We start from the raw sequence: 26,946 nt of genomic DNA on the forward strand, positions 1-26,946 counted from the left end.
ATGAAGAAAAGCAAGTAAGGAATAATGTTGTTTTGATAAGAAGGAAATAAATGCAGTGCGAACAGAGCGAAAATTTAAAATGTTTTAAACATGACTGCTGGGTTCAGTGGCCGTTTGTAAAGGTGAAGCAAATGAAGCCTCGGTCACAATTTTCAGTCTTATTAACCAGGTTTCAACACTTCTAACAGTGCCCTCATCAGAATTTAAAGGTTTAAAGCGGCCTATAATATAATTACAAACTTATGGGAAAAGAAAATTTTTATATAAAAGTGTAAGTACTGACTAACAATACAAGACAGGACGACGCTTACATGTCACGTGTAAAATAAATAACAGGCCAGGCAAAATTTTATATGACAACAGCAGACACAATTTGCTTGTGAGTTCAAGTACGAAACACTGTTCATTTTAACATTCAGCTGTCTATATTTTAAATGTTAAGTAGCCTACTGTATTTACGGCTACCAGATGGCACTCTTGGTGTCATGTTACCCGCCCGCACTTGTTAACGCGGGCGCCTCATTCCCTTGCTACCTGTGGCTTTACAGATATGAGCAGCCCATAGTGGCTCGCCTTCATGCATTCTTTTTATAAAAAATAAACAAAACATTTTGTGACTAAGTTCTGGCCTGTTTTTACTTTATACGTGACATGAAAGTATAAAATTTAAATTAAAACCAATCAGACGAGAATGGAGCGTGTGGAGGTTCAAATATCAGGTGTATGGGTACCGCAAGCGCTAAGCCAAAATCACAAAAATCTCAAAAAATTCAGCTGGTGACCATATGTGCATCTCTGCTCGTCATCAATTGTCTCTTGAAAAATACCGACCATTCTTATTCTGTATCGTTGTTGGTGACGAGAAATGAAAGGAATGTTTGAGTTCAAGCAAAGCAGCAAATCCCCACACCTACGCGCATCCACAGGATAAAATGTTATGAATTCGGGGGACCAGCGACGGTGTGGTGTACTACGAATTGCTTCCCCAGATGTAACTATCACTGTTGACATTTTCTGTCAGCAGCTCAGAGGTCTTGCAGGCGCAGTCCAAGAACAATGACCAAGAAGAGTGCGTAAAGTGATGCATTTCCAGGATAGCGCCCGCATCCGCATTATTCACCTGATCTTGCATCTTCAGATTTTCACCTTTTCAGCTCCGTATCGGACAACTTTCAATGAACTTTTCTACTGGATAATGCAATAGAAAAGTTATCCCAGCGTTCGAAGGAAAATATATCACTGATAACTATAGTCTCTGTTACAAGTATCTGTCATGTTTATTAAACTACGGAAAAAAAACACTTGGCACTTATATGCACCAATCCAGTATGCTCGCAGCCGTCTGTATATGCAGGCTAATCTCAGGATCTGCTTCAGGGATTTTGAACCGGTTTTGACTAATAGATTTACTTATTCACGAGGAATGATTTTGTATAAAATTTATAAATATTTCATACAAGTTGTCAGAACTAAGATAAATTAAATTTAAGTTGTGAAAACAATGCAATTTCCACCTATCGAACAGACACCATAACTTGATAGAGCAGCAATCACTTGAGGACAAAACAGGCGATTTCTAATGCGTGTTTGGCATGGTGGTATAGCTGTGGGATGTCTGACTGGAAACCGAAAGGTTGTAAAATCGAATCCCCGTATGAGTCACTTTTTTCAGTCTGCTATTTGACCTAGCGTTCACTTCGCAATGATGTGGAGGGAAGAATTTCGAAATATGACTATGACGACAATTTCAGACAGCCAAATTCTGTTTCCCTCAGATTAGCAATCGCAGTCCGCAGTCTTAAGTCACTACAAATTGTTCGAGCAATGGGTAGTAAGTTATTCAGGTTTGCAGTATCATAATAGTTATAAGAAATAGCGGGCAGATAATCACCTCATCATCAGGCTGTGACGTGAAACTTACGATCGGAAAGAATTAAATATCTTTACGTCATAGTTTCCCAGGAACCATTTGAGAACAGTTGCAAGCGAAAAATCATTCGAATCCAAAATACAAGGCGTTTTATTTCTATGCTTCAAGTAAAATGTTTTCTCAAAAAAATACTTCAGCAATTTTAACTACTTTGCTTTGTTTACAGGCAGTACGTTCTTTCTGGAGCGCAGCAGATGCCCCAGATTTCGACTTTCTGCCTTCCTTGAATGAAACCCAGATGTGGACACGATTCTTTGCGTGGCACGGCGAAGAAGTCTGGCATCAAGAACTCACGACAAAGATTTGCGACACTGAGCCTCAACAAATCATCGCAGTCCGTTTATGCTTCACAAGCCCCTGTACACCTGACAGTTATTGTTAGGTGGTTAGAGTCCACACAATGTGTAAGCAGAAATCGCTGAGACCAGTGCATACACATAGCACCGAGGGTTGGTTATCACCATTCAGTTTACATAGGAACCTGACGATGACACTAACGCAGAGCCGAAACTCGTCACGTAATTAATATATTTTATAAAAAGGACGCCTGTTGGTATTTCTTATCTCTACAAGGTACAATTAGTGTCAAGTGGTCTCATGGTATAGATGAGCTCGCACGAGATCGCTCAGCCTTTAGCTCGGGTTTGATCCTAAGTACCGTCCCATGTCAAATATTTGTATAGCTCTAAGCCGGCTGCTGTGGCCGTGCGGTTCTAGGCACTTCAGTCTGGAACCGCGCTGCTGCTACGGTCGCAGGTTCGAATCCTGCCTCGGGCATGGTTGTGTGTGATGTCCTTAGCTTAGTTAGGTTTAAGTAGTTCTAAGTCTAGGGGACTGATGACCTCAGATGTTAAGTCCCATAGTGCTTAGAGCCATTTGAACCATTTTTTGTATAGCTCTCTTGTTCGATTTGAGGGAAACAAACGAAGAACGCGTTTGTCAGCCTGAAATAGCGCATGCGTCGGCATGACTGGCTAACTTCAATGCCAATTAACGTGAAAGTGACGTAGCGTGTCGAATTTTCTTCTTAATAATTATGACTCAGCACAACCTACCCTGCAACATCCTTACAAGCTTTCCAGACTGTTCCTGACCAACCTGTATAATGGGAGCCTATCAACTGCCATAAGCCATCCAGCCGGAGTGAGTTTAAATGTTCGCAGCTCAACTGGTAGCATAATTCCTGCATTTAACCAGAGCAATCGACTTGTCAGTTACTGTCGAATAAACAGTCAAGCTGCTTCACCATATAAAGCACCGTCGCCAACTATCCTCAGGCACTGATCTTCGATCTGTCAACAAGCCTCAGACTGAGAATGGATCTGCCGAAGTAACGCCGCCGACTGGGTGCCATCGTCTGGCATTCCAAACAGTCTCCGATGGTCCTGAGTTCGATATGGAGCTGCGCGCTATCCGCCAGCGTTACAGAGTACTGGAAGTAATCGACCGTCCCCTGGCGTGGCCTTCCATATCCAGGTAGATAGGAGATTCGCATTAACAAGATCACTGCCCGCTGCGAGCACCATTGTACACTGAGGTGACAGAAACTCAAAAATGGTTCAAATGGCTCTGAGAACTACGGGAGTTAACAGCTGAGGTCATCAGTCCCCTAGAACTTAGAACTACTTAAACCCAACTAACCTAAGGACATCACACACATCCATGCCCGAGGGAGGATTTGAACCTGCGACCGTAGCAGCAGCGCAGTTCCAGACTGAAGCGCTTAGAACCGCTCGGTCACCCCGGCCGCCGACAAAAACTCATGTGACAGCAATATGCTCATATACAGAAGGCGGTGGTATCGCGTATACAAGGCACAAAAGGGCAGTGCATTGGCGGAGCTGTCATTTGCACTCATGTGATCTATATGAAAAGATTTCTGACGTGATTATGGCCGCAATACGGAAATTAACAGACTTTGAACGTAGAACGGTAGTTGGAGCTAGACGCATAGGACATTCCATTTCAGAAATCGTTAGAGAATTCAATATTCCGAGTTGCACAGTGTCAAGATTTTGCCAAGAATACCAAATTTCAGGCATTGCACGGACAACGCACAGTCTAACGCACTTGTCTGAGAGCAGCGGCGTTTGTGTAAAGTGCTAACAGACAAACAACACTGCGTGAAATAAACGCCGATATCAACGTGGAACGTACGACGAACGTATCCGTTAAGACAATGAGGCTAAATTGGACGTTAATGGACTATGGCGGCAAACGACCGACACCGAAGCGTTTGCTAACAGCACAACATCGCTTGCAGAACCTCTTCTGGGCTCGCGACCATATCGGTTGGACCCTAGGCGAGTGGAAAACCGTGGCGTGGTCAGATGAGTTCCGATTTCAGTTGGTAAGAGTTGATGTTAGTGTTCGAGTATGACGCAGGCCCCACGAAGTCATGGACCCAAGTTGTCAACAGTGCACTGTGCAAGCTGGTGGTGGCTCCATAGTGGTGCGGGCTGTGTTCACATTTAATGGACTTGGTCGCCTGGTTCAACTGAGCAGATCAATGACTCGTAATGCCTATGTTCGGCTACATGGAAACCGCTTGGAGCCGTTCATGGACTTCATATTCCCAAACATCGATTGTATTTTTATGAATGACAGTTCTGGACGGTTGGAGCAAATTACTTGGCCACCAATAGAACATTTATGGGACATTATCTAGAGGTCAGAAAATCTTGCGCCGGCAAAACTCTCGGCTATAAAAGTAGCACGGCTCAATAGTTCGCCTGCGGACTTTCAATAACGACTTGCTGAATCATGCCACGTCGATCGCTGCACTACGCCTAGCAAAAGGAAGTCCAACACGACATTAAAAGGTATCCCATGACTTTTGTCACCTCAGTGTAAAGCAGCGTCGCCCGCTGGGCGAACTCACTGATCTACGAGCCGTCAATCAGCCCCAGATTCTGGATCTGCCGAGGTAAGGCCGCCAACTGGGACCCACCGTCTGACACTCCCAAACATCCTCCGAATGGCCTGAGGTCGACATGGGGCTCCACCAGCGTTACATGGCGCCAGAAGTCTTCGATCGCCGCCTGTCTTGGCCTTGCATCACCAAACAGTCAAGGCGACTTGCATTAGCAAGGTCGTTGCCCGTTGTGGGCAGCCATTGTATGTACAGTGTTCGTCAAACTGCGGCCTATTATACTATCTAGCATCTTTGCTGCGCGCGGCTCTCAGACGTATTTTATAATAATGTGCATCTAGCAACTAACAGCAAAAATGTCAACCAACGCTTCAAGTTTCTTTAGAGTATAGTTTTTCTGCGCAATAACAAATAAAAATACTTAAAAAGACAGTAATATATTAAGATATGCTTAATTTGAGTTGGGTGATGATGATGTTCGGTTTGGGGAGCGCTCAACTGCACAGTCATCAGCGCCGGTAGAAACTCCCAATTTTCACACAGTCTAATTTGTACTCAATCCAATCTATTCACTGTCACGGATGATGATGATGAGGACGAAATGTTGAGGACAACAGAAACACCCAGTCCCCGTGCAGAGAAAATCCCTAACCCAGCCGGGAATCTAACCCGGGATCCCATGATCCAGAGGCAGAAACGCTAGCCACTAGACCACGAGCTGCGAACAGTTTGAGTTGGCATTAGTGGTTTGACCGTGAGCTAAGTAAAGCTGGCCTTTTACGTTAGGGGCAGAGGAATAAGTAGGGCGGCCACTGCAGGGTTAGATGATGTTTTCCTGCACCGATAACCTACAGGCGTGCACGACCCGTACCGATTAAAGCTATTGTATAAATTCTGACACGGAAGTAACGTGGATTCGTGGATGCATATTACAGGAACCGTCATCTTCAAATGCGGTACTTATTTGTCACAAGGAATACGAAATTAAATTCAGGTTGTTCTAAGAAAACGTAATGAGTAGGAGAAAACTGATTCAAAACATTTAGTAGACATTTCTGATCGTGTCTCATATTGTATAATGCATTTAAATTAGAATTATTAATCAGTTAACCATCTGCTCACACAGACAATGGAGCCAATTACAGTGTCACCACTTAGGAGTCGGAGACGGTGGCCGCAATCTGAAACGGAGAACAGTCGACAAGTCGTGTTCCGTATGGTGCCGACTGTTGACTGTCAGCCGACGGCCAAATTCTCAGGCCCTTACTAGACTTACTTACTAGACTCATAACATCCTAATTTATTCTTGGGATGTGGTTCGTCTAAATTAGCTGATGAAATGCTCTTTCTATTGTGCTATACGCCTTTCGCTTCTTTTTATTTTTGAAATGCCTTCAGTGGCGATTTGTAGTGCTATTAGTGCATGTGTCTCCCCCTGTAAATGTACTTAGATGGTTTACATACCCAGGATATATAATTTTCGGCGCTTCACGAACACATTTCAACCTAGCACCCCACTTCCACTGTTCACTTTCATGTGGGTTGCCAATTAATGAGATAGGTACACAAAAAAAAGGTTCAAATGGCTCTAAGCATTATGGGACTTAACATCTGAGGTCATCAGACCCATAGACTTAGAACTACTTAAACCTTACTAACCTAAAGACATCAAACACATCCATGCCCGAGACAGGATTCGAACCTGCTACGGTAGCAGCAGCGCAGTTCCGTACTGAAGCGCCTAGAACCGCTTGGCCACAGGAGCCGGCATAGGTACACTTATGGCCCGAAGTGCCTCCTACCACGATATGAGTACTGGCTGATTAACAAGAATGTTGAATCACCACAGGTCTACACATACTGCTGAGGACATCTAGAGCTGATCGCTACCGTAGAAGTATTGTACAAAAGGCATCAAGTTCCTAATGAGTAAACATTGTTGACCCCACTCGTGGCACGACACTGCAGAACCAATACCACGGCTTCCCATACGAGAAGCTCTGCAAAAGAACTGGTCAGTCTGTAACAAAATACTGAAACCAAACTGAACTTCTTCTAATTTAGCCGGCCGGAGTGGCCAAGCGGTTCTAGGCGCTGCAGTCTGGAACCGCGCGACTGCTACGGTCGCAGGTTCGAAACCAGCCTCGGGCATGGATGTGTGTGATGTCCTTAGGTTAGTTAGGTTTAAGTAGTTCTAAGTTCTATGGGACTGATGACCTCAGAAGTTAAGTCCCACAGCACTGAAAGCCATTTTAACCATTTTTTTCTTCTAATTCATCTTCATTTTTTTATTCTGCTGTATATTATTTTGGTCAACAACTCAGAAGAATGATGTGATGGTAAGTCCCTTTTTTTCTGAAAGCAGGTTAGATTTATTCAGAATTCTAGTACACCATATTGTACCCTTTTGGCTATATAATCCAGTTTTTCAAAGGAATTTCCATATACTGCAATGGTCTGACACCGCCTTACTCAGAGGTCCTGTAGACCCACAGAATACCACTATACTGGTCGAAGCCGCAGCCAATGTCTTCCTGCATCAGTAACCTCCCTATCATCCATGTACTGCTTCCCGCCGAGTGCACGCTTCAGATTCCCGGCGGGGTCAGAGATTTTCTCTGCCTCGTGATGACTGGTTGTTGTGTGATGTCCTTAGGTTAGTTAGTTTAAGTAGTAGGTTCTAGGGGACTGATTACCACAGATGTTAAGTCCCATAGTGCTCAGAGCCATTTGAACCATTTTGCATGCTTCATTTGGACCACACAGACATGGTCTTCTGATGGGCGGCGGGGAACCCAGCGGACACACACCTGTGAATACCCCAAATGGTGGACTAGTGTATCAATACTACCAACAGAGACGTCCAGTTGCACGGCGAGGTATTTGTTTGTCATCCAGCGATCCAATCGAATGAGAGAGTCTGCACATTCCAGCATTGCAGGAGTCACAGCTGTGTGCGACCAGCCGGCACGCTGGAGACACTACAGGTTTGGGCGACCTTGTTACGGTGATGACAGGCGCCTCGCCCAACGACTCATTGTGCTTTTGTTCTTTGCATATCTCTGTAGACATTTTGCAAGCGCCTATGAATATCTGCGATTGTCTGGTTTTCCACCAAAAGAAACTTTGCTAGGAACGTACCTCCGTTACAGATGCCATTTTGAAGTAAACAGTAGCGCCAACACCAATTGGAAATTTATGAAACTGTAGGGACTGAAGTGGGAATATTCCACGATGTCCCACTACAAATTCCAAATTTTTTCAACCGAAATTGGCCGACAAGAAAAATTAGATGCATTACTTATTGAGTGCACCTCTTATATTTGTCACCCACTCTAATAGCCTTACAGCTATTACACTGAAGCGCCAAGAAACTAGTATACGCATGCGTATTCAGATACAGAGATATGTAAACAGGCAGAATATGGCCCTGCGGTCGGCAACGCCTATAAAAGACAACAAGTGTCTGATGAGTTGTTAGATGGATTAGTGCTGCTACAATGGCAGGTCATTAAGAATTAAGTGAGTTTGAACGTCGTGTTATAGTCGGCGCACGGGCGATGGGACACAGCATCTCCGAGGTAGCGATGAATCGAGGATTTTCCCGTACGACAATTTCACGAGTGTACTGTAAATATCAGGAATCCGGTAAAACATCAAATCTCCGTCATCGCCGTTCCGCAGGAACGGGGCCAACCACTACTGAAAAGAATCGTTCAACGTGACATCGGTGCAACCCTTCCCCAAACTGCTGCAGATTCAATGCTGGACCATGAAAAAGAGTCATCATGCGAAACGTTCAACAAAATATCATTAAGATGGGCTTTCGGAAAGGAAGGCCCACTCGTGTACCCTTGATGACTGCACGACGAAAGCTCTACGTCTCGCCTGAGCCCGTCGACACCGACATTGGACTGTTGACGACTGGAAACATGTTTCCTTGATGGACGAGTCTCGTTTCAAATTGTATCGAGCGGATGGACGTGTACGTGTATGGAGACTACCTCATGAATTCATGGACAGTGCGTGTCAGCAGGGGACTAGGGGACTGTTCAAGCTGGTGGAGACTCTATTGGTGTAGTGCATGTGCAGCTGGAGTAATATGAGACCCCTGATAAGTCTAGATACGGCTCTGATACGTGACACGTACGTAAGCATTCTGACTGATCACCTGCATGCATTTATGTCCACTGTGCATTCCGACGGACTTGGGAAATTCCAGCAGGTCAATGCGACACCCCAAACGCGTCCAGAATTGCTACAGAGCGGCTCCACGAACACTCTTCTGCGTTTTAAGATTTCCGATGACCACCAAACTTCCCAGACATGAACATTATTGAGCATATCAGGGGTGCCTTGCAACGCTTTGTCTAGATTACGGATTTAAGAACAGCCCTGCAGGGTTCATGGTGTCTGTTCCTTCCAGCACTCTTTCAGACATTACTTGAGTCCATGCCACGTAGTGTTGCGGATTTCTGCGTGCTCGCGGAGGCCCTACACGATATTTGACCAGTGTACCATTTCCTTTGGCGCTCCAGTGTGTTATACCTCTTATTGGGTTCGATTCCCTGCCGGGTTGGAGATTTTCTCCGCTTATGGACTGGGTATTATTTTGTCCTCATCATCAGTTCATCCTCATCACCGGCACGCAAGTCACCCAATGTGGCGTCGAAATATTCAAATGTATGTGAATTCCTATGGGACCAAACTGCTGAGGTCATCGCTCCCTAGAGTTACACCCTACTTAAGCTAACTAACGCTAACAACAACACAAACACCCATGCCCGAGGGAGGACTCGAAACTCCGGTGGGAGTAGCCGCCCGCTCCGTGACGTGGGGCCTCAAACCGAGCGGCCACTCCGCGCGGCTATGTGACGTCGACTGAAATAAGATTTGCACTCGGCGGCCGAACTTCCTCGATTGGGTCTCCCGGCCAACAATGCCATACGATTATTTCATTTCATTTACCTCCTAATTTTAAGCCCGCATCACCTATGTGTTGCTAAAAGCCGCTTCCAATATATTTTATTTTTAGGTACCAATTAGATGAAAGGAACCTGTTTTGAAGAAAAAGAATATTGTTGAGTAACGTGTCGTAGGCATCAAAGCGGTTAGTCACAATGTGGCTGCTCTGAGCAAAGAGCAGGCAAGGGATTAAATACGCGTCCTTTCACTGTGTAGGGAATCATCTCAGCACTTAATTTAGGCGATTTAGAAAGCAAAAAGAAAAAAAAAAATACGGAAATCCTGAAAGACTGTCGAATTAAGAACTGCAACAAGCCCTATAAATGAGATTTTTTATTGATGGTTCAGTGGACTTCAGTCGTCGGTATTCGCTGAATGTCCATGGACACAATGTACGCAACACCTGTGCGTTAGTAAAGTTTGCCATAGTTCTATGAACAAAGTGACTGAACTAAGCTTTCTTTACGGTGTCACCAATTGTACACTAATGCTACTCATAAGTTGCACGTTCTTGGCTTCCAGTTATTTCTGCAAATTCTGAATCAAGGTTCACGATTACCCACCGAGACATCGCATCACCGAAACCCGTGACACTGGTTTTGAAGCCTCATTTCTTGTAACTTTTACCGGTCAAAGTAATATAACATTGGAAGCACGCTAGCAGCGTTACCTTTCATTAGTGTCCTACTAAATCTGCCGACATTCGACACTGGCTTGAGATCTACTGCATTTCTTCCGAGGCAGTGTCGTAAATCAGAAGGAAAATATTACTAGTTCTACGAACGAAATACATGTACTGAGAAATAACAGAAGGTCTCATGTGACACGCCATACTCCCCCTCTCGCATATTAAACTGATGGGGATAAAGGTGGAATAAAACGCTGGTAAAAAAAAACGTAAAAGAACCCAGGATGCAATGCAGTTTTGCATGACAGAGGTAATTTGCTTTTAACTGTTTCGTGCGGCAAGTACTTTCGCAGTAGTTTGTCATTTGTAAGACTTCACCTCTTCCTTTTGCTTTACTTTTTGTGCCTTTCTGCATTAATATCTTCTTGCTATCAACTTATACAAAATGTTTCTCCGGTTACTGAAACCTGTGTTCCTTCAAGAAATTTTACACTAATAAAAATATTCCGATTAAAAATGAATTGGAGCTATCGAAATTTACAAGAGCGACGTCAAAAAATTATCATTTAAGATACCGCCGAAACTATCACGCATTATTGAGAAACGTTCCTGAGAAAACGCCCGTCGTCTATGCACCAAACTGATTTTGTGATTTACTTTCTCAAGGAGTTTTGTTCTCAGAAAGCGCCTGAAAAACCTGTCTTTCCTGTGCGTACTAAGCTAGACAGTACTAATTTGGATGACTGTAGCAGAGAAAGCATTTTCAAAATCATGGGGTGAACAATCAAAAGGTTGAATTTCGGAGATGTTAGAGACGCTGTGCAAAATGCCCGAAATTTTCTCGTACCATCTTATTCAAATTTGTGTTATAAAACGCGTTAACTATTGCAGTCACCGGCCGCTGCAAAGGTCACTATCTAATCATAAGAGTCGGGGCACCCCTATACCGCTATGTAATGCGAAATTGGCCACAGTACGTCAGGAGATGCGAACCAGCCAGTAGAAAAGGAGACTCGGACTGTTGCTAGTAGAGAAGCGCTGAACTAATCACTATCTAGTCATAAGAGTCGGGGCACCCCTATACCCCTATGTAATGTGAAATTGGCCATAGTACGTCAGGAGATGCGAACCCGCCAGTACAAAAGGAGACTAGGGCTGTTGCCAGGAGAGAAGCAGTTACAGCAGAATGGATTAGTTAGGAGAGCTCAGTCACTTCAAAACTGGACTAGTCATCGGATGTCACATCAGTAACAAATCCATCACTGATATTTCAGTACTTCTAAAGTCACTCACGTCAACAGTTCACGATGTCAGTGTGAAGTGGAGACGCAAACAGCAAGCACAGCTAAATCAAGACCAATTGGACCTCATCTACTGACGTACAGCAACCATCGAACGTTGCGAAAGGGGAAGTAATATATTGCATCTAATCAGCGGAAGAATTCACTAGTGAGTTTCCACCATTCCAGCTAGAGAGTAGGGAGTTTAAAAGAGTGGGGTACACGTTTCTAAGTCACTTATGTGAAGAGCGACGCCTCTGCATAGTGCATGACTGAAAATGTATGATTTGGAGTGATGAATCACGCTGTACCCTGTGGCAGCCTAATGGAAGGGTTTGAGTTTGGCAGATACCTAGATATCGTTACATGCTATCAGATGTACCTAGTACACATATCAAAAAAGTTTTCTATCATCTCGGTTCCGAGAGTTCCAGAGCCTGTACAGAAAAATGGAATAGAGATCAACATAAACATCATTTCTGCCCTTTTTATTGCTCATGAAAACCACACAATGCTTGTTGTACAACCATACAGTGAGACCTTAAGAGGTGGTGGTCCAGATTGCTGTGCACAACGGTACCTCTAATACCCAGTAGCACGTCCTCTTGCATTGATGCATGCCTGTATTCGTCGTGGCATACTATCCACAAGTTCGTCAAGGCACTGTTGGTCCAGATTCTCCCAATCCTCAATGGCGATTCGGCGTAGATCTCTCACATTGGTTGGTGCGGCACGTCGTCCATAAACAGCTCTTTTCAGTCTATCCCAGGCATGTTCGATAGGGTTCATGTTTGGAGAACATGCTGGCCACTCTAGTCGAGCGGTGTCGTTATCCTGAAGGAAGTCGTTCACAAGATGTGCACGATGGGGGAGCGAATTGTCGTCCATGACGAAGAATTCCTCTCCATTATGCTGCCGATATGGTTGCATTATCGGTTGGAGGATGCAATTCATGTATCGTACAGCCGTTACGGCACCTTCCATAACCAGCAGCGGCGTTCGTCGGCCCCACATAATACCACCCCAAAACATCAGGGAACATCCATCTTGCTGCACTCGCTGGGCAGTGTATCTAAGGCGTTGAACCTGATCGGGTTGGCTCCAAATACGCCTCCGACGATTGTCTGGTTGAAGGCATATGCAACACTCATCAGTGAAGAGGACGTGGTGCCAGTCCTGAGCGGTCCATTCGGCATGTTATTTGGCCCATCTGCAGCGCGCTGCATGTTGTCGTGGTTGCAAAGATGGACCTCGCCATGGACGTCGGGAGTGAAGTTGCGCATCATGCAGCCTATTGCTCACAGTTTGAGTCGTAACACGTCGCCCTGTGGGTGCACGAAAAGCATTATTCAACATGGTACCGTTGCTGTCAGGGTACCTCCGAGGCATAATCCGTAGGTAGCGGTCATCAACTGCAGTAAGTAGCCCTTGGGCGGCCTGAGCGAGGGATGTCATCGACAGTACCTGTCTCTCCCCTCCAAGTCCGAACAACATCGCTTCGGTTCACTCCGAAACGCCTGGACACTTCCCTTGTTGAGAGCCATTCCTGCCACAAAGTAACAATTCGGACGCGATCGAACAGCGTTTTGACCGTCTAGGCGTGGTTGAACTACAGACAACAAGCCCCGTGTACCTCCTACCAGGTGGAATGGCTGGACTGATCGGTTGTCGGACCTCCTCCGCCTAACAGACGCTGCTCATGCATGGTAGTTTACATCTTTGGGCGTGTTTGGTGACATCTCTGAACAGTCAAAGGGACTGTGTCCGTGACACAATATCCACTGCAAATGGGAACCGGGGTGATGAAAATGTTTTTGATGTGTGTATAAACAGTTAGTGCGCTCAAGAGAACGCTAAATGCGGAAGGATATGAACACATTTTATAGCTTTGCGTACTGCGTACAGTAGCGGAACAGTTCGGAGTAGATGATTGTATCAGCAAGACAGTGTAATAATGTTATGTGTCATAAAGCAGCATCTGTGAGGCAGTGGTTTGTGCACAATACCGTACCTCAAATGGAATGGCTTGCCCACAGTCACGACCTAAACCCAACGGAACACCTTTGGGATGAGTCAGACTTCGTTACAGTCCAACATCACTACTTTGATTGCTTTCGGCTCTTGAAGAAGACTGGGCTGCTATTCCCCCACAGACATTCAAACATGTCATCGAAAGTGTCCCCGCAGAATTCAAGTCGTCATAAAGACGAAAAGTGCACACATCTCATATTAACGTCAAGTAATAGGTGTCCACACAGTTCTGGTCATATAGCCGTTTTGTATTGGCGTTTTGTAGTGCTATGTAGAGAGCAGAAACGATGCATGTTATAATGTTTCCTAGTCTACAATGTAATGGTGTCAGTCTAGTAGTTTCAAACGTGAATATTAACTCTAAGTATTTTATGTGCTTAATTTACAGTTTCCATAAAAACAGATATTTAAAATCAAACTTGGGTTTTCTTAGCAAACACTGTGCCTACGACGCGAAAGTGAGAATCTCTAATTGTATTTTGGGCGAAGCCGTTGTGGAGATAGTGGTCTGTCAGTGAAGTGCCAAATATATTGGTTTTGTGTGGATGACTGGAACGAGTTCTTTTTTAGTAGTACGGAACTGATCGTTGTGAATGTATTTGAAACAAGTTTTATGACAGGAAAGTTTGCTAAATCTTCATTTATATGCACCGCAGACAATCGGTATTATATTGAGCAGTTACGTTCCCTGAATGGAAAAGTTTAAAACAGCACCGAGATGCACCATGTAAGATGTTCGTCGGTTTTGTATCACGACAGTAGTTGCAAACGTTGAAGAGCTTACATAAGAAAAAACAAAGAAACATACAAGCGAACAGTAGGAAATTGTATTGTCTGCTGTCGTGTATACTCATTGATTTAGGGTTCCTCAGTACTGCGTTGCAAATTGCTAACTTTCGTTTACTGTATAGTGATCAATGATTACCTTACCAGCTTCTCCGTTTTCGAGTTATTCGTTCACAGCCGGCCATGGTGGCCGAGCGGTTCTAGGCGCTTCAGTCCGGAACCGCGCGACTGCTACGGTCGCAGGTTCGAATCCTGCCTCGGGCATGGATGTATGTGATGTCCTTAGGTTAGTTAGGTTTAAGCAGTTCTAAGTTGTAGGGGGCTGATGACCTCAGATGTTAAGTCCCATAGTGCTCAGAGCCATTTTTTTGTAATTACATTCATTTCACATATTTTTCGTCACTTAGACCGTAGCGGTCGCGCTGCTCCACACTGTGGCGCCTAGAACCGCACGGCCACTCCAGCCGGCTTACGATACGCACAACAAGACTTACAAAACTAGTGAGCAGGTGGCTCACACGCCTTCCGTCCCTTAGGTTAACTGAAAACTGTGGCGTCAGAAAGGACTTCAGGCCAAAGAATTACGATTTGAAAAAAAAAATAAAATAAAAAAAAAATTCTAAATTATGTAACCAGTGGAGAGGAGGGTTATAAGTTTTTAACTTTTTTCAAAACATTAAATTTACTAATGTAGCGTTTGAAGAACTTTTTCTTGTATGTCACTTTTTAGGTATTATTTTTATCTGGGCATGTAAAAACATCCCACAACCAATATAATTTCATTTTTCTGGTACAGGAAAACAACACAATCACATTTATTTGGTGCAGTGTTTCATCAGTTGTCATTTGTAATAACATTTATTTTACTTTCAGGTTCAGACACGTCGTTTAAAACTAAACGATCCAAATCGGCTATAGAGTCGCCTGGAAAGATGTGGACGAGAAATTTGACAACAACTGCAAAGCACAGTCCCAACATACCAGAGACGAGAATGGGCACGAATGAGATTGTATGCGGAATACCTTTGTGCAGAGGTATAACTGGAACGTTTTTGGTGTTGCGCGATGAACTCAAAGAACGAGCTCACAAAATAAAGAAACTTTCAGAAGAATTACTGAAGCTCTGGGAAGAGCTAAGCTTCCCTTTTCTTACCACAGAACAAGTTTATTGCAAAGGTTGACAAACTTATAAAAGTGTTCGAAAATTATAGAAGTCGGAAGACTGTAGCGTTTGAATAAAATCTTACTCAGATTTTCGGATGGGACCTGGCTGTTCAGTGAAGACAAAGAACTTTACAAAAAACAAATTGAAACAGGAGGTCCAGTGGGATACAGTACTGAGAAAGTGGCTACTATGAAAACAGTTCATTCATCAAAATGTCGAAGAAACTCATCGGATCAGTCAACTTGCTAAGTGCAAGAGTTCAGTAATAGTAGTACTGAAGGAGACAAGAGTAGCGGCAGCAGCACTGGTTCAAATGGTTCAAATGGTTCATGTGGCTCTGAGCACTATGCGACTTAACTTCTGAAGTCATCAGTCGCCTAGAACTTAGAACTAATTAAACCTAACTAACCTAAGGACATCACACACATCCATACCCGAGGCAGGATTCGAACCTGCGACCGTAGCGGTCGCTCGGCTCCAGACTGTAGCGCCTAGAACCGCACGGCCACTCCCCCGGCGCAGCAGCACTGATAGTGATATTGCGGAATACTGTCCTACTATGAAACGAAAGTATCAGCCTACAAAATCTGCAGCCAAGTTGGTGCCGAAATGTTGCTGTCAAAAAGAAAAGCATCACAAGTTCTTCAAAACGTGGCAGAAGATGGAACAGATTTACCTACACCATAACAATAGGGGATTTGGCGTAGAGTGATCCAGAACTGGCTCATAGAACTTACTGGGGAACAGGAATTCTGTTTGTATTTTGATGTGAACAGAACTGACAATAGAGAATGCCAGGTGGTCTGTCTGAGAAATTCTACGACAACTCTATACCTCGGAACTTTGGCTTGTGAAAGAGGATCAGATGAGGATATGTTTATCGGGTTGTGGGCCCTCATGGATGAATACAATGCATGGAGGAGTGTCAAAATGATTATTTTGAACGCCACAGCAGTCAATATCAGCCACAAAAGTGTTGTAGCTACTAGACTCCAAAGACAGTTCAGACAAAAAGGTCTAGAAGAGCCTTAGTTTATCAGATATCAACATCATTGTTCTACGGCACGTAATGGATTCCTTGTTCCCGACAAAATCACGGTCACCCAGCATCAACTAACACTTCACTGAAGATGTTTTGGCAGGATACGAAGAATTACAAAATTGGTTCAAATGGCTCTGAGCACTATGGGACTCAACTGCTGTGGTTATCAGTCCCCTAGAACTTAGAACTACTTAAACCTAACTAACCTAAGGACATCACATACATCCATGCCCGAGGCAGGATTCGAACCTGCGCCCGTAGCAGTCGCACGGTTCCGGACTGCGCGCCTAGAACCGCGAGACCACCGCGGCCGGCGAAGACTTACAAACAAGCAATTCTGGCTTAGAAAAGACACTGACACATGAAAATACGGGATGAGGAGATGACTTTAGGTTTATTTTTTTAACTCTATGAAGTGAATAATTTCTATCAGGAGGAGAAAAAATGGGCTCTAAACAAATACCAGAAGCTACCTTCCCTCCATAGTGCCAGGAGGAGTTCGCCGGCAATCTTTGTGGTGACTGTTTATTTTCTCCTTCCTAAACGGAGAGATTGGCTTAAAGCTACTTGTGACTTCATCGCAACTGCACAGGCAAACGCGTCGTTTTCAAATCAGCACTATTTACAGGACACACATAATGAGCTGTATGCTGCTGAATCCAAACTGAAGCGCCCTAAGGCTATAAACTTGTTACGAGCAAGTTCATCAATAGTAATTCACAAATTTAAAACCTTCTTGTAAATTACCGTATGAAATAATTTCATTTGGAAATGAAAGTTGTGTAACTTTGTTTTAGATACCTCACTTTAATACAGCATATTGTTAGGCGTGGGAGGGTTTTCCGTTTTTACTGTTTAACGGAATGGACGACATTTTCGAGAGTTTTAGACAAAAGTTCATCTTTTGCAAACACAGACATTGAAATGTGGAAAATCATAATCATAGTGGACGCACCACGTCGGGAGAAATGCTGAGAAAGGGAGAGTAAATTGCAAGTGCAGTCAGCGATAGACGAAGATTTGACCCACCGTGGTCTGCACCTCACATCATCCTGACTTAAAGACACACTTGTCATTGCATGAGATGTTTCTGTCTGGAGACAGACCCCAGATGAACTGGTGAAAGATGTATGAACGGCCCTGGCACAGAGGTTATTAGGATGTTAAGGGCACTTACTCGTAATCTTTAGATCAGATTTCGCATACTTGCAACTCCTGTCCTCTTGCAGGCAAATTATTTATCTTGCAGCAGCAAGAGTCATATTTCAGAAACGAACGCTGTCATACTATCATGTCGAAAGATCAGCTAAAATAGTGTTATGGTAATGTCGTAATGTAGGCTGTTATTGTCACCAGAGGCATCACACAATCTAAGGATATTTCAAATTTCAGTAACAGGATTCACACCAGGATCAAATAATTCAGTAGAGACTGGGAAGTAATGGCTATTCGGATACGTGGTTATTTCGCAACGAATTTCCTCTGTCGTACATACTGATCGCGCTAAGATTCTCAGTTTATAAGATAACGGGCCGTAATTATATAGAAACGTGAAATGTTGCTCGAACTGAAAGCTGAATAGAAGTGGCGGCCTTCGATTAGAGAACTAATGATGCGCGACAGGAGCAACCAGCGTTACGTAAATCTGTGGAAGTAACAATGCGGCCGCGTTTGGGACTGTCTGGTTACGTAAGTGTGGTAAAGGGGAACTCTAACGGCCGGTACTGGTCGTTTGGTACAGTCTCTCTTTCAGTGCCAAAGAAAGATCCTTCATCTCAACAGATTTAGTGCCATGCTAAGTAAACTGTAGAGAAACTGTATAGACTAACTAGCTGTGATACAAACGTTTTAAAATATTTAACGGACAAGAGACAGTGGTCTGTAAGCGCGTAAACGCTTGCATGACCCGCCATTTCGCACAGTTCATGTGCACTGCCGTTCCAAATACGGGACACTTGCCTGAAACGGGCAAGTTTGCAACTCCTTACACATCCACGCGACGCGTCACAATTTCTCGACCGATGCGTAAACTCCACGAAACCGTGTGCCATTCGTTGCGCCGGCGTGCTGCCTCTCTTGGGCTACTTTCATCTTATCACCACCACCAGTAATTTCCTGCTCGATACTGGGTATTGCCTACTTGTACGAGCGACAGTCCCTAAATTCTGACAAATACTTCTCAATCACACGGACACCATTGTCACTGCACTGTTTACAGTTTTTGCGAATCCTCACTCGGAAGTGCCAGATATGACGACTCTTTCGGCCACTGATCTCAGGACCCCACAGTTTGTTAACTTCATTGTTGCTCTTGCTACTGGATCGTCATTATAACATTCGAGTAGTTACTTGATCATTACAACTCGTGTTCCAGACGTTGCAGTTTCACCTGCGATTCCATTTCCTGATCTCACGTAATCGTTCGCGTCGCGGCGTATTGTGAGTGATAGGAATACGTTATTCGCACTGAAGATCATGCTTCACTTATAAAATAAACTTAACCACGTTATTTTTGACGCAGCGCCGCCGCTCACTTGCCCTAACCACTACCTACAGTCAAATTAATTATTAGTCCATTTCATGTGACCACACACGCTCTGTTTGTATACACAGAACACGAAGTCAGGGTCCGCCCAATCTCGAGACCCAGTTGCAGCTCCTGTCCAGTCCATCGTGAAAAGTCAATGGACTCGCATTTCGGGGACGTGTAACAAATCATAAAGATCGCCACGTCTTTTGTGTGAATCAAAATTGCTATAAAGAGCGCAGTGCTTGTATTGTTATCGCTGTTACGCTTCACTTGTTTCACAATTTCTAATCAAAAAACGGCAAAGTTAAATATCTTCTCTATAATTTTGATTTTCGAATAGAACAGGCGTGTTACTAATCAGTCACATATCGCCAATTTTGTCTAAATGTATTAGCTGTACCTCCATGAATATTATTAACACGCCGGCCGCGGTGGACGAGCGGTTCTAGGCACTTCAGTCCGGAGCCGCGCGACTGCTACGGTCGCATGTTCGAATCCTGCCTCGGGCATGGATGTCTGTGATGTCCTTAGGTTAGTTAGGTTTAAATAGTTCTAAGTTCTAGGGGACTGATGACCTCCGATGTTAAGTTCCATAGTGCTCAAAGCCATTTTTTTATTAACATATTAGTTGTTCATATACGTTGAAGAAATGGAATAAGAGATTATGGTGAGACTAAGTATCCTCAGTGACTACTTTATTACAATTGCGATTACTCTGCGTCCTCGCTGCAGCAATAGCACCATAGGTATAGCGGCGATACTACAATATGAGTACAAGTACATCGTCGATAGATAAACTTCCATACAAGCTGTGATTAATCTGATAGAAAGGGACATATTCTTCGCTAGGCTATAATTAAGAGTGCATACGCTCTAATTAAGAGTGCACTGAAATCAATAAAGTCGTTATGTACCCCCCCCCCCCCACCCACACACACACACACACACACACACACACACACACTATCCCCTAGTTATGCAGTCAAGTCCAAGGTATGTAGATATCTTAGAATAAACAGTAGGGGGTATATTTTGATAGCGACAGGGCAAAACATCTCACAAAATAAGCATCAAACGAAAAAACTACAAAGAACGAAACTCGTCTAGCTTGAAGGGGGAAACCAGATGGCGCTACGGTTGGCCCGCTAGATGGCGCTGCCATAGGTCAAACGGATATCAACTGCGTTTTTTTAAACTAGGAACCCCCATTTTTATTACAGATTCGTGTAGTACGTAAAGAAATATGAATGTTTTAGTTGGACCACTTTTTTTCTCTTTGTGACAGATGGCGCTTTAATAGTCACAAACGTAAAAGTACGTGGTATCACGTAACATTCCGCCAGTGCGGACGGTATTTGCTTCGTGATATATTACCCGTGTCAAAATGGACCGTTTACTAATTGCGCAAAAGGTCGATATCGTGTTGATGTATGGCTATTGTGATCAAAATGCCCAACGGGCGTGTGCTATGTATGCTGCTCGGTATCCTGGACGACATCATCCAAGTGTCCGGACCATTCGCCGGATAGTTACGTTATTTAAGGAAACACTAAGTGTTCAGCCACATGTGAAACGTCAACCACGACCTGCAACAAATGATGATGCCCAAGTAGGTGTTTTAGCTGCTGTCGCGGCTAATCCGCACATCAGTAGCAGACAAATTGCGCGAGAATCGGGAATCCCAAAAACGTCGGCGCTGAGAATGCTACACCAACATCGACTGAACCCGTACCATATTTCTAATCACCAGGAATTGCATGGCGACGACTTTGAACGTCGTGTACAGTTCTGCCACTGGGTACAAGAGAAATTACGGGACGATGACATGCAAAACTCCATATGGTCACCCTGTAAAATTAAATACCACCTCCCATACCTCACACCACTCAGCCTTCTTATCCATAACTCTCTTCTCTCTCTCTCTCAGACACACACACACACACACACACACACACAACGTAAAAAACGTCAACGACAGTTCAAATCGGCATGCGATGTCCCTAACAAATACGGCACGAAACAAATGACCACCTCACAGCCATAACAACACGTAAATGACGGAAGAAACTCTATGCTTGGCGAACTTATCTTCCAAAACGCATGTGTAAGGACAACAGGGAAAGAAATAAGCGTGTTGCTTCGACACAAATAAGGGGAAAAAAACACCACAACAGCGAAAAATTGTAAGTTGCGCGCTAAATAGCCCGGTATACAGCGATTCTCAGTCGGAAATGAAATACAAACAGAAAAACATTTTGTTGTTGCAGATGACAATCTGTAAATTGTGTTGTAGATTCAGAGCTACCAGCATAAACAACCAGTAGCTTCATGTGAGGTGTATAAGCAAATGTGTACACCTACTTCATTTCCAAATTTATTATGGTTCAAATGGCTCTGAGCACTATGGGACTTAACAGCTATGGTCATCAGTCCCCTAGAACTTAGAACTACTTAAACCTAACTAACCTAAGGACATCACACAACACCCAGTCATCACGAGGCAGAGAAAATCCCTGACCCCGCCGGGAATCGAACCCGGGAACCCGGACGCGGGAAGCGAGAACGCTACCGCACGACCACGAGCTGCGGACAAATTTTATTATGAAACCAAAACCATTAGACATGTCGTAAATGAACAACATACAATGTTTCAATTCAGTGATATATACCTGAAGTCTGTAATCTAAGCAAACTAATGTAAAACATTTGACAATAATCGCTCCGTTTGCATACGTGAATATTTTGTGTCAAAAGTTCATAAAACTACAAAAGAGGTTAACGTGTAGTAACAGTTGCTCAGAATGGAAATAAATAAACAGCCTGAAGATAGCACAAGAAGTGCTGAAACTTGTTTAGGCGGAATTCCTCTCCAATCACGCAAAGATTGGCATTCTACTACTTCATTCTCGGTTGCAGTTCGTTCGATGAATAGCGCCACATGGCAGTTCGAAACGGAAGAAGGAAGGAATATTAGGGTTTATCGTTCAGTCGACAATGAGGTCATTAGAGTTATTAGAGAGAAGACAAGCCCGGGTTGATGAAGGATGGGGAAATCCAATCGGATGTCTGTCTCATGGGAACCACCACGTACCCGTGTCCTGAATGTGATTCCAGATTGTTACCACAGCACCTCCTTGTTCGCTCAAGGATATTCGAGCCCGTTGCCGACCCGAGCAGTATTTTCTCACTAATACGACTCCATTGTCAGTTTTACTCTCAAGCTTACAGTTACGTACAACGAACCAATGACACTCGCGTTTTACAGTACTCACTGTTAAAATTTAGTAGTTTCGATTAGTCCTGGTACAGTAACTATAAACGTTCTTGCCAACTGCTTCGCGTTTATACAATTTACGTAATCTTTTGTTGCAATTTTTACCGTAAACCGCTGAAAGCAATGCACGCCCCTTTGCCACGTTTTTCAGTTTTCAGCGCAATTGTCGCGTCAATGTTATTTCAGTCAGCAGTGGCAACGCCATGAGTGGCACTGTGGTTCAGAGACCGCTACAGCATCACCGTTAGAGAAAGCTGCTGGGCTGGGTATAGCTCGAAGCAAGTGCGAGGACGGCAGCGTCAGTGGAGAAAGCGATGTGCCCGCTGGCTGGCGCTGTCTCTCTCTCTCTCTGTCTCTCTCTGTCAGGTACATCGGTAACTGCAGCTGCTGCTGTTACTGAGTGGAAAAGCTGTGCTTCGAGACACTAGTGACAACACGAAATTATCGCTTTTTTTAAAGAATACGAGTCACTGGCTCAAGTATCGGTCAGTCACTGAATACAAACAACCTACTTCTAGGGGAAAAGAATTATGTCGGGGAGGAGATATAATTCTATATTCACGTTAGTAAAACTAATCACACCAGAGGGGCAATTAATGATCTCCCCCCTCCCCCAGAGGACATCATGTGAACACCGTGTAACAATGCCTCTTGGCAATAGCCTCAGTCGGGCGACCCAGATGAAGCCACTCATTGACGATTAAGTCTCACAGGGTTACCAGACTGCCGGGATGTTGGTTGCTGCGTTTCTCCCGCCGTCTTAAACTACCCCAAACATTTTGAAAGAGATTAAGATTTAGCGGTACATCCAAAAAGCAATACGACGAGACACCTGTTTTTCAGTGCTTGTTTATACGTGCAGCCCTCTGAAAGCTGTCGCTATCTTGGAAGACGCAATTATCCACGGCTCACTTGTCATCAAGATATAGAACAATGGGCAACACTTGGTCATCGAGATTGTGGTGAAACGTACCCTTAGAAAAACTAGTGAATTACTGTGCTGGTAAACCCCTTACATTATTTGATTTTCAAACAGCTGAGTAAAACTGAACATACTCAGACATTTCTCTCTTTACTTACTCTGATCAACACTAAACTGACACACAACATTTTTAGTGCAACCACAATCTGACTTTTTATAATCCCTACAAAAGAATGGCCCTGACTAACAATAACCTATACCTTTCATGAATCACTTACCTCACAAAAATCTTCGTTACTCGAACTACTGCAATACAGCGAGCGCCAATATTGCCAGCTAAATAAAAGATTCTAACTACTGAAGTCACTAACTACTTATAGGCATAGTTAGCAAATGAAAGATTTTGATGGAGAACAAACAATGTATTTACCTTAATAGTGTTCAAAAGTTATGATATATATATTAGTTCATGACATCCAGTCTTACAAATTTACTGTCTCTGATGGACACACGTCCAGATCATCCACTCTCAAAACTCCGCCATCTCTGTCCCCACATCCACCATAGCTGACGGCTCACCTCCAACTGCGCAACGCTAAGTGCTGTTAATAGCCAACTGCCCAACACTACAATAGCGACTATTTCAACAATGGCCACCAGCCACAGACTGCACACAGCACAGCCAGTGATTTTCATACAGAGCCCTAGGTGACGTTACCAACATAAAAACCTAAACAGCCTACTTACAGTGGAAATAAATATCCTCGTTCGTGCTCACATTGTAGAGAATGATAGGGGTCAAATCATGCTACGACAAATACGCTTAAAGCGTCGCTGAATCACCTCCGGCCTGAAATTCACTTTCCACACAGTGAACTCGACGCCATGCATCACTTGGAAAGACGCAAAATTGTGGAAGGCCGGACTACATTACCCGCTTTCAGTCAGATACTGGCTAATTTCTGCGTTGTTTAGATCACTGAAGATGTGTAGTTTATGCAGTGGTTTCAGCATTCCCTTATTGCCAGGTACTTGACTCCAAGTTTCTACTGCACGCAGATCCCAAGCGGTGTTCTCTCGGTATCTGGTTGAAATGACCTTGTATTCACTGATAGCAGTACTTCCTGTCTGTTTTGTAGCAGGTTGTCAGTGACAAGTCATGATACGCGTCTCCGGTTTTTATGCAATCATCGCTCTTACGCCGTTTTACGGTTGGTGGCACAAAATTCCTTGTAGACACGTTGGACATTCCGCATTGACACACCAACAAATCTAGCAACATTATTTGCAGCATATCAAGGGTACATCCAAATACGAAATCTCATTTCTCTCCTAGTGACATATTTCTGCAGCACCCCATCTTACTGCGTTGATTCCACTCAACCGACTGCATTGTCAAGAAAGCATAAAAATTTGTTCATCAAATGCCGTCTCTATCATCTGAAGATAGCCATTGTGTGACGAAACCGGCTATGATTGGTCACAGAAAAGTGGCTGTGTTAAAAATCGAACATACACTTAATTCATTGCGTCTTTGGTCAGCAGTGGATGAGCACACAACTTCCTCGGACAGGTTCTGTGACATCTAGAGCACAGCAAAGGGACCAGTGCCATTTCAGAGAGTGAATAACACAGTCTAGTGAGCTTAAGTTACTTTGCGGTGACAGATAACAGGTCATCACCACCACCACCACCACCACCACCACCACCACCATGATCACCAGCTCTGTACTAACTTGGTGTAGTGTCTTGGAACCACAAGTTGAGCTGGGCAGTTAGCAGTCTTCTGCAGCTAGCACTCTACCTTAAGCCGCTCTTGCCAGATAATGCAAACTATTTTCCTAATAAACATGGCTCGCAGAACGGGTGATCGCGACTGGGGCTACATATGTTCCATCGATTTCTTTGCAACAAAAGTTTTACCCGTCTCTCAAGTTTCATTCTTGGCAATGTGGCTAGCCTACTACTATTCAGCTGTATAGTTGTCATTTCCACAATATAACTTTCGCAACAGAAGAGTGTCCGTTACGGACGAAGCCCGATATTGACCTTTCCGTAGTTATGTGAACACACAGAGTTTTCCTTTGGAGAATTTATTCAGTTTCCAAGTCTCACAGTCTTCGGTGAAAATTAGGGAAGATATTGGTCGAAAATTATTCTGTTCAGTTTTTCTGACCTGAATCTAACGCTATTATTTCACAAAGACTTCTCGTCATAATTTGATGCAGAAAAAGATTTCAGATCTACCTTGGTCTTTCATTTTTGTAACCTCGCCGAGAGAGGTACACTCACTCATATTTTGAAGAGCCTTGTTGCCAACAGCAAAATTTCCCTCCATTACCTACTTGTTTTATTTAATTTCAGTTTAGAATGGGCACCTGAATGATATTTAGACTTAGGATTAGTAACCAAAGGCCGTAGATATTCGATGTAATTAGCCAATAGTAATATGTAGTATGTAAATCTCCAGTCACGTGGCCTCCTCTCAATGATTCTGCAGTATTTCTAGTTTGTTTTATACAGTAACATTTGCAGAAAACTCTGAACTGTTTAAACGAGACGGGACCACTACGTCTGGCAACTTCCCGTGATTCGTTTGCTAATACTAACAAAGGCTGTACACGTTTCATTGGTGATTCTTAGTATAGATTATCTAAGTGCATAACGATCAGCTGACAGTGCAAAACTATGATCTCACTAAGGACGGTATAAAGTCCTACTTGATTATTGCCTTAGGTGAATCATTGGTTGTTATTAATAAGGTATCAAGTCTGAAGCAACTGTGGTTTTCTGTAGCATACCCTATAAAACAAAAACCTGTCCGTCTCTTCTAGAAGTGACGGAAACAGTGATCAGTTTGAGTAGCTAGTACATTATTAGAATTTTCACTGTCATAAACAGTTCCCGACGGCCTTTACGGTCGGATTTTAATCAGGTTCAGTATAAAACTCAACGAAAATGAGGATTATATATACAGTTAATAAAAATAAGAGTTTCAATTAACAATTTGAGAAGAAAACTGCTTTCTATGAAAGTTCGTAACACAGCCAGAACACATAAGGGGCAGTCAAATGAAAATGAGACAGATGGAAAAAAGTAAGTAAGCTGTTCGTTATTTCAAAAATAATCGCCGTAACAGTTAATAGATTTATCCCACCGTGAGACAAGATGGTCAATGCCTTCTTGGGAAAATGCTTTCAGTTGCCTACGGAACTATGACTGTACCCAGGCGTGCAATTCTTCGTCCGAAGCGAATCGCCTGCCGTGAATGTCTTATTAAGAGCTCCAAAAACATCGAAATCACATGGAGGGAGATCGATCGGCCTTATGGAGGGCGTCTAAGGGCTTCCCAGCTAAATTACAGCAGTGAAAAAAAGAAAAAAAAACTTGGCGATTTCGACCTCGATGTCTCACGTGGTTTTGATAACTTTGGAACACTGAAGCAAGACACTCGTCACCGTCGACATTCACCGACGAACAGGTGCACGCCTGGGTACAATTATGGTTCCGTAGACAACGCA

At 43.7% G+C, this 26,946-nt stretch overlaps 1 protein-coding gene across 2 annotated transcripts in view; it reads right to left on the reverse strand.

Annotated features, from left to right (window-relative positions):
* Window positions 1–26,946, reverse strand: part of LOC124612734 (uncharacterized transporter slc-17.2-like) — a 507,667-nt gene that overhangs the window by 270,013 nt on the left and 210,708 nt on the right. The gene's annotated exons all lie outside the window — the stretch shown is intronic.

The sequence above is a fragment of the Schistocerca americana genome, chromosome 4 (genome assembly GCF_021461395.2).
Source record: "Schistocerca americana isolate TAMUIC-IGC-003095 chromosome 4, iqSchAmer2.1, whole genome shotgun sequence".
NCBI classification, from domain to species: Eukaryota; Metazoa; Arthropoda; class Insecta; order Orthoptera; family Acrididae; genus Schistocerca; species Schistocerca americana.